General features: G+C 48.4%; 1 protein-coding gene across 5 annotated transcripts in view; it reads left to right on the top strand.

Annotated features, from left to right (window-relative positions):
* The first annotated feature begins 5,479 nt into the window (after positions 1–5,479).
* The window catches only part of DTX2 (deltex E3 ubiquitin ligase 2), a 180,659-nt gene continuing 176,491 nt past the window's right edge, over positions 5,480–9,647 (top strand). For 3 of the 5 annotated variants that reach the window (XM_063953950.1, XM_063953954.1, XM_063953949.1), the window contains exon 1: positions 7,419–7,507. The gene's annotated coding sequence lies outside the window, so the exon portion shown is untranslated. Of the gene's footprint in view, positions 5,499–7,418; positions 7,508–8,592; positions 8,742–9,647 lie in introns of those variants that run through there. The other 2 variants (XM_063953953.1, XM_063953952.1) reach the window with 2 other exon arrangements.

Raw genomic sequence — 9,647 nt, 5'->3', positions numbered from 1 at the left:
GCTGAGGTTACCCGGCCTTGCTCGTCGAAGATGCGCCTGAATGTTGACACGAAGGCAGTGTAGGAAGATAGCAGGATGTCGGACCTCTCCCATAACGGTGATGCCCAATCAAGGGCTGAGCCACTGAGAAGAGAAATAATGTAGGCAATTTTTGTACGGTCACTGGGAAAATTGCCAGGTTGTAGCTCAAACTGAATCTCACACTGGTTGAGAAATCCCCTGCAGAATCTTGGAGATCCGTCAAATTTTGCTGGCGTTGGAAGATGAAGACGTGGAGCAGAAATGGGTAAGGTGGGTGGGGTTATAGCTGGAGTCACTGTGGTTGACGCACCAGACGCGCCTGATCCACGGAGAGTTGTCTGAATCCCATCCAGCCGAGTAGAGAGATCCTGGAGACAGCGGATGATGTGGCCCTGTGCAGCCTCCTGATGTTCTAGTCGGGCTGCCAGTTCTTGCATCGGCCTGGCCGCTTGATCCTGGTCTCCGGCTGGATTCATTAGGTCAGTGCTTACTGTCACAACTGAGGGCCTGAGCTGACGGGAGGCAGCCTCAGTTGTAGGGGCTGAGATGTACCGGAACCTGGGAGGTTGTATCAGACCCCTGGACATGTAAGTAACATGAATAATAACTGCCCGAAGGCGTGACCACGACAACTTGGATAAAAGTCAATGATGTTTATTATGACAACTCCGCAACACAGCAGCAGTAAAAGAAAACGTAAAAGTCAGCAAAGAATAAATACAGTTCCTGGGTACTACAGGATGGCAGGAGCCACAGGGCACTGGTAGTGTGAGATAGTTCTTATAATCTTCTAGATGGAAAGTCCTTACCAGGCCCGACTGTAGCAATGGAGATAACCCAGGATTGTGCCAGCTGGTGTTCCAGGAAAAGCTGGGTTGCTGAAGATAAAACGGCTGCTGTGGATACTGGCTGGAACCAGACTGTTGTTAGCACGGAGTGGATACTGGCTGGAACCAGTTAAATAATAAATGAACTTGGGAGCGATGAAATATGAACTGAAATGTAGAACTTGAGAGCGGAGAAATAATAATACCGGTGGAGAGTGGTAAAGTGTAGAAAGGACACCGGCCCTTTAAGAGAAGCTGTACTCTGCTGGAAGCTGAGCTGGAAGCAGGTAATGTTGTAGCTGGAAACAGATGAATCCACAATGGATTGGAGAGTCAGGCTACACCGCAGGTGGAATGCTGGTGCGGGTCTCTATGGTGGAAGTCTTGAGACAGGAGCTGGAACCTGGAAGACAATCACAGGAGAGAGACAAACAGGAACTAGGTTTGACAACCAAAGCACTGACGCCTTCCTTGCTCAGGCACAGTGTATTTATACCTGCAGCAAGGAAGGGATTGGCTAGGCAATTATGCAGATTATCAATACTGAGAACAGATTGGTGGAAATGATCAGCTGACAGAATCCAAGATGGCTGCGCCCATGCAGACACTTGGAGGGAAGTTTGGTTTGTAATCCATGTGGTAATGAAAACAGTAATGGCGGCGCCGGCCACCGGAGACAGGAGGCGCCAGGCTGACAGATGCACATCCAACCACGCGGACACAGCGGAGGCCGTGGCTGACGTAATCGCCACTCAGACACTCTGCATGCAGAAGTTCAGGGACGGCGGCGGAGGCCGCGGGAGACGCCATGCCAGGTGTAATATGGCGTTTACTGTGACAGCGTCCCAGAGTGACAGGAGAGGATACAGGAATGTACACATCAGGATAACAGATGGGATCCGGTCCTGGAGCGCTGAGCCAGCCTTAGGAGGCATCTGATGGGTAAGAAATGGCGTCCAGATACCCGGATCGTGACACCTGGGCTCCGCTAAGGGAGTCCGCCCCAGTGGGGGCACGTCTTCGAATTTTCAGCCACATCTTGGCTCACTCACAGGTGGATCCCTGGGCAATAGAAATTGTTTCTCAGGGTTACAAGCTGGAATTCGAAGAGGTGCCTCCTCGCCGGTTTTTCAAATCGCCCCTGCTGACTTCTTCCCCAGAAAGGGAGATAGTGGTAAATGCAATTCACAAATTGTATCTTCAACAGGTGGTGGTCAAGGTTCCCCTACTTCAACAAGGGAGGGGATATTACTCAACCCTGTTTGTGGTCCCGAAACCGGACGGTTCGGTCAGACCCATTTTAAATTTAAAATCCCTGAACCTATACTTGAAAAGGTTCAAGTTCAAGATGGAATCACTCAGGGCGGTCATCGCCAGCCTGGAAGGGGGGGATTTTATGGTATTTCTGGACATAAAGGATGCGTACCTTCATGTTCCCATATATCCACCTCATCAGGCGTACCTGAGATTTGCGGTACAGGATTGTCATTACCAATTTCAGACGTTGCCGTATGGGCTTTCCACGGCCCTGAGAATTTTCACCAAGGTAATGGCGGAAATGATGGTGCTCCTGCGCAAGCAGGGTGTCACAATTATCCCGTACTTGGACGATCTCCTCATAAAAGCGAGATCACGAGAGCAGTTACTGAACAGCGTGTCACTTTCACTGAAGGTGTTACAGCAACACGGCTGGATTCTCAATATCCCGAAGTCGCAGCTGGTTCCTACGACTCGTATGATCTTCTTGGGCATGATTCTGGATACGGACCAGAAAAGGGTTTATCTTCCAACGGAAAAGGCTCAAGAACTCATGACTCTGGTCAGGAACCTATTGAAACCAAAACAGGTGTCAGTGCATCACTGCACTCGTGCCCTGGGAAAGATGGTGGCATCTTACGAGGCCATTCCGTTCGGCAGGTTCCATGCGAGGACTTTCCAATGGGACCTACTGGACAAGTGGTGCGGGTCACATCTACAGATGCATCAGTTGATCACACAGTCCCCCAGGGCCAGGGTATCTCTCCGGTGGTGGCTGCAGAGTGCTCACCTTCTAGAGGGCCGCTGGTTCGGCATTCAGGACTGGGTTCTGGTGACCACGGATGCGAGCCTCCGAGGTTGGGGAGCAGTCACACAAGGAAGAAACTTCCAGGGTCTTTGGTCAAGTCAAGAGACTTGTCTTCACATCAACGTTCTGGAGCTGAGGGCCATATACAATGCCCTTCGTCAAGCGGAGACCTTGCTTCGCGACTTACCAGTTCTGATCCAGTCAGACAACATCACCGCAGTGGCTCATGTAAACCGCCGGGGCGGCACAAGGAGCAGAATGGCAATGGCGGAAGCCACCAGGATTCTTCGCTGGGCGGAAAATCATGTAAGCGCACTGTCAGCAGTGTTCATTCCGGGAGTGGACAACTGGGAAGCAGATTTCCTCAGCAGACACGACCTGCATCCAGGAGAGTGGGGACTTCAGCAGGAAGTCTTCGCACAGATTGCAAGTCAGTGGGGACTGCCCAGATAGACATGATGGCGTCCCGCCTCAACAAAAAGCTGTAGAGGTATTGCGCCAGGTCAAGAGACCCTCAGGCGGTAGCTGGGGACGCCCTAGTGACACCGTGGGTGTTCCAGTCGGTCTATGTGTTTCCTCCTCTTCCTCTCAAAGGTGTTCAGAATAATAAGAAAAAGAGGAGTACAGACAATTCTCATTGTTCCAGATTGGACACGAAGGGCCTGGTATCCGGATCTGCAGGAGATGCTCACAGAAGATCCGTGGCCTCTTCCTCTATGACAGGACCTGTTGCAACAAGGGCCCTGTCTGTTCCAAGACTTACCGCAGCTGCGTTTGACGGCATGGCGGTTGAATGCCGGATCCTAGCGGAAAAGGACATTCCGGATGAGGTCATTCCTACTCTGATAAAGGCTAGGAAGGACGTGACAGCTAAACATTATCACCGTATATGGCGAAAATATGTTTCTTGGTGGGAGGCCAGGAATGCTCCTACGGAAAAATTCCATCTGGGCCGTTTCCTTCACTTCCTACAAACTGGAGTGAATTTAGGCCTAATTCTTTCAAAAAGAATTGGCTTCTCTCCCAGAAGTACAGACTTTTGTGAAGGGAGTGCTGCATATTCAGCCTCCTTTTGTACCTCCGGTGGCACCTTGGGACCTTAACGTGGTGTTTAGTTTCCATAAGTCGCACTGGTTTGAACCACTTAAAACAGTGGAGTTAAAATATCTCACTTGGAAAGTGGTCAAGTTGTTAGCCTTGGCTTCGGCTAGGCGAGTGTCGGAATTGGCGGCTTTGTCTCATAAAAGCCCCTATCTAGTTTTCCATATGGATAGAGCGGAATTGCGGACCCGTCCTCAATTTTTGCCTAAGGTGGTGTCGTCTTTTCATATGAACCAACCTATTGTGGTGCCTGTGGCTACACGAGACTTGGAGGATTCCGAGTCCATTGATGTGGTCAGGGCTTAGAAAATTTACGTGGCCAGAACGGCTAGAGTCAGGAAAACTGCTTGTCCTGTAGGCAGCCAACAAGGTTGGCGCTCCTGCTTCAAAGCAGACTATTGCTCGCTGGATCTGTAACACGATTCAGCAGGCACATGCGACGGCTGGATTGCCGTTACCAAAATCGATCAAGGCCCATTCCACTAGGAAGGTGGGCTCGTCTTGGGCGGCTGCCCGAGGGGTCTCGGCACTACAGCTGTGCCGAGCTGTTACTTGGTCGGGTTCAAACACATTTGCAAAGTTCTATAAGTTTGATACCCTGGCTGAGGAGGACCTCCTGTTTGCTCAGTCGGTGCTGCAGAGTCATCCGCACTCTCCCGCCCGTTTGGGAGCTTTGGTATAATCCCCATGGTCCTTACGGAGTCCCCAGCATCCTCTAGGACGTAAGAGAAAATAAGATTTTAAACCTACCGGTAAATCTTTTTCTCGTAGTCCGTAGAGGATGCTGGGCGCCCGTCCCAAGTGCGGACTACTTCTGCAAGACTTGTATATAGTTTTGCTTACATAAGGGTTATGTTATAGTTTTCATCGGTCTCCGACTGATGCTATGTTGTTTTTTCATACTGTTAACTGGTTAGTTTATACACAAGTTATACGGTGTGATTGGTGTGGGCTGGTATGAATCTTGCCCTTGGTTTAACAAAAATCCTTTCCTCGTACTGTCCGTCTCCTCTGGGCACAGTTTCTCTAACTGAGGTCTGGAGGAGGGGCATAGAGGGAGGAGCCAGTGCACACCCATACCTAAAGTCTTTCTTGAAGTGCCCATGTCTCCTGCGGAGCCAGTCTATCCCTATGGTCCTTACGGAGTCCCCAGCATCCTCTACGGACTACGAGAAAAAGATTTACCGGTAGGTTTAAAATCTTATTTAAACAGAGAGATATATATATATATCTCCGTGCATCAATTCTCTATATTATTTAGATTGCATTGAGTGCCAATATGTGGTCAAGACACGCCTGATAGGTGGTGTTAGACATGCCCAATAGGCAGTGCTAAACACGCCCTTCTAATTGTGCACTCCCTAATAAAATGTCCTGCGCACGCCTATGGTGTCAGACAATGATCACTTATAAGCTATACAACACTGAAGGGAGATGTAGCAATGATCTAGGTAGTCTGATCTTTTCAAGCATCTGTACAGGAGGTTAGTAAGGAGATAATTACTTCTGAGCAATTAGACCTGCTGCACTGATTGCTCCACCTTGGTGGAGGGTTTGTGCAGTGCAACATTAGTTTCTTAAAATAGGTACACACTATACAATTAGCTGTCAGATAATCTGCCAGATCTAGCTGGATGGAATGAAAATCTGGTAATGGATAAATGCAAATTACAATCTACCATTTGCTACCAAACACTGCAAAACTGTCAAAAACAGTCGTTCATCCAAGTTGGTTAAATTTGTGTTTAACCAATTTGTATGAGTAACAGGTTTTGTTCATTTTCCAGTGTTTGGAAAATAATTATAGATTGTAATTTGCTCTCATCCATTACCAGATTTTCATTCCAACCAGCTAGATCTGGCAGATAATTGTATAGTGTGTACCTACCTTAACACCCAGAGCAGAATGAAAGCAAATATACAGTATGCATACCTCCCAACATGACCCTCTCCAGGAGGGACAGAATGCTCTGCTCCTGGACTTCCCTCTTAATTTATGATTGCCCTCACCTGTGCTGAAACGCCTTTCTTCTCAATTAACCTGTTCAAAACAGGTGCCGGCAATCACAAATTAAGAGGGAAGTCCAGTAACAGAGCATTTTGTCCCTCCTGGAGAGGGTCATGTTGGGAGGTATGAGTAAGTCATAACAAAAGATTATTCTTTCAGCCATCCATTACCTTACTACTACATGCTTTAAGCACTGTTACCTGTTCACTGTTTTTTTACTTCACATGCTGGTAGTCTGATAATCTCTTCAGATAATTCCGACCCTCACTGCCCATCCAGAATAACGTGTAGCACAATTTCCAGGAGGTCAGGGGTCCTTCGATCCGAATGTTGATTCTTTTCAGGTTCAGAAATCAAATTCTTCACTGAAGTCACTGTTTAAACCTTTACCACCTCACCCAGCTTTTTTACCGCATTGATTTAACATTTATTACTATTGTACTTTGAAATCCACTGGTCAAAGCAGACGATCATCGCAGGCTTTGTTAACCCACCGAATAGTAAATGTACCTCAAAAACAGCTGCAAAACATTGGATAAAAGCGATTGATGGTGGAGAAACATTACAACTCCTCCGCAAAACAATCGGCCATCAAACTGGAACCACTGATGTTAGGCAATGGACGACCACGACTCTATCGCCAATGTTTGGAGGTAACAGCTGGTGTACCCAGGGGCAGATTTATTGGTGTGGCTACCTCTAGGTACAACATTATTGGCCGCTCCCCACCCCCACCAAAGAATGCTCTTTGGGGAGAGGGTGGCGACTTGTGAGTACTGTGTTGTGGGGTGGTGGGGTTTAATTGGGTGAAGGAGGTGAGCTGCTCAGTACATAAAGGGTCCAACGTCTCGACAGACAACACAATGATATGCTTGTTCTAGAGCCCTATATACTGCATCACATCACTATATGCTGACACACGGCTCTTGCCCTGCCGGGGTGTTGGATCTAGGCTCCATGTCCCAGCACCAAAGAAAAACAAAAAACATTGTGACTTTGTGCAGTTGATGGCACAACCATCTGCCATTGGTTGTTATCCATTGATGGTTGATGGCCATGCCTTACCACTGGGTATACTCACTGAAATGGCAAATCAACCTAATACACAGTAGAGTAAAAACATCTGCTGCAAACTAAATTTCCTTTACAGAACAACTGAATACAAAACTGGTTAATACGTAGGAAACTTTTGATCTTTAAAATAGACAGAGCACCTTGGTTGGGTCAAGACGAGCTGCTGTGACAGTACTACTGTGTAAAATAAACGCCTCCCCTGATAGTTGTTCAGGCAACACGGTAGTGTCTATACCCAGGTAACACATGGTTCCATACCGCTGGGAGGAAGTTTGTCCCGGCTGTCTTCCCGTAGCTGGTGACATCACGGGGCGTCGGGATTTGCCCAGAGTGCAGCGTACACAGAGCTGCCAGGCAGAGCGTACTGAGCGGAGGAGAGGACGATATCCTGTCAGCGGGGACATCGCTCATGTGAGTGCGCTTGCTCCCCATCCCCTGCGCCACCCCGGGGGCCGCTCTGGACATCGCTGAGCACTGGGCAGGCGCCGGGTGCTCTTACCCATCAGTGCGTGCATCCAGGCTCCCGTGTCCGGCCTGTCAGCGCGTTCGCCGGGCTTAAAGGGTCTCTGCCGGCGCCGTGTGCGGGGGATATGGCTGCTGCGGCCGATAGCTGGTGGTGTCCTCCTGGGCAGCGGCTGGTCAATGCCGTGCTGTACAGTGTGCCTGTAGCGTGTCAGCAGCAGCCGCCCTGGGGTGGAAGCTAGGAGGAGGCTGGGTGTGTGTGATTAGTCACCGCCGGGGAGCAGTGTGTGATCCCCAGCAGCAGCGCTCCTAGCCGGGGAGATGGGTACAGCGGGGCTGGCCGCGCAGCCTGGAGTTTATGTGACAGTAATCAGTGCAAACAAACTTCTGACAGCCTATGGGAGCTGCGCTGCGGGGGGCACTGTCACGAACATGGCATAAATAGATTATTGTTTACTGGTTTTATTGCCCATTTCACACCTTCAGTCATTTTACTAAGTACCTATGAGATGATAGATAAAACAGATTTGAGGTGGTAGTGGGAATGATGACATAGTGTCCAATTATAATGTTACTAATGCCAGAGCAGCTTTCATCCTACGCATTTTACAACCTGAAACGTACATCGTAATTGTATAAACTCGGTAATCCCGGACTTGTTACTATAGGTACCTCATTCTCACTGTAGGTTTACATTTGCAATAAACTATAGCAACCCGTCAGAAATGCTGATTGTTGCTATGGTTCAGTGTAAATTTACACTTTGCAACCTTCATAAATAACCCTCTGTATCAGGATTGTTGATTTATACTTTCATGTGACCACTCCACTGTCTGTACTTCCTTCCTGGAAAGTCTACAAGACCCAGTGGTAACAAGGTAGATGCTAGAATCAAGTGGGCTAAGGGACCTTTTCCGTAAAGGGGAGGAGTTACGACGCAAGGGGGAGGAGCTAGGCCAGCGGGATAGTTCCTCTACTATCCACGCCACCAACTATTACCTTTAGTAATTGGGTGGTGAGCGGAGCGAGCCACCGTGCCCGAAGCGTGGCGAGCGAACTTTTCGGGTACCCTGTTCGCCCGTAGCTCCTCCCCTGGTAACGTAGCTCCTCCCCTCAACACGTCACAAGGTCCCTTCAGCCCCTCCGATATAGAACCAACCGTGGTAACAAGGATCCAGTGCAGGTACTTTTTGTAGTTGTAGAAATCCCCAGTGCAAAAGCCACTTAGTATTATTTCTTTTCTACTTGAGACAGTAATAATACCACTGCCCCATGTCCTTTTCTATGAGACTTTCAGGTGACTTTTTGTTTCCCCCTCTTCATTTGCATCAGTTTTGTTCTCTTATACGTACAGTATATGTAAATAACAGCTAGCAGGGTACAAATAGAAATAAGGTAACAGGTATGAAAAGTGAGTATGTTTAATGAGTGTTACAAACATTGCAGGTTTAAGAGACTTCCTTTTACTTTAGACATAAGTGGTCATTTTGTTTTTTTAGGTTTTTGCTTTTCTGTTAAGGGGGGTACTCATGGAGCGATCGCTGCTTAAAATCTAAGCAATCTGACTAGGGGGTCTATTCATGAAGCAGTGAAAAGTGTGGAGAAATGAGGCATTGGAGAAGTTGCCCATGGCAACCAATCAGCATTGAAGTAACATTTATAATTTGCATACTATACAATTGTACGGAACAGCTGATTGGTTGCCATGGGCAACTTCTCCACAGGGTCACTTCTCCACTCTTATCACTGCTTCATGAATTGACACCTAGATTGCTTAGATTTTAAGCATGATCGCTCTGTGTGTACCCCCCACAGCGATAGCGATGCGCAGCCCCGCGCATCGCTATCGCTCATGCAGGCCAATCTAGCAGGTCACTCATTTCACCCACTGGGTGAAATAAGCGTCTCCCCCTGCACGCTCAGCACACATCGCGCTGTGCTGAGCGGTGGGAGAGATGTGTGCAGAGCGGTTCGCTCAGCACACATCTCTCCCACATCGGCCCGTGAATACGGGCCTTTAAACTAAAAATGCAGCCATGCAATAGATAAATACTGTCTGATGTATCTTCACAAACTTAGCTCCTTGCGT

This window comes from Pseudophryne corroboree, chromosome 2 (assembly GCF_028390025.1).
Source record: "Pseudophryne corroboree isolate aPseCor3 chromosome 2, aPseCor3.hap2, whole genome shotgun sequence".
NCBI classification, from domain to species: Eukaryota; Metazoa; Chordata; class Amphibia; order Anura; family Myobatrachidae; genus Pseudophryne; species Pseudophryne corroboree.
This window is presented reverse-complemented; position numbering and strand designations above follow the sequence as displayed.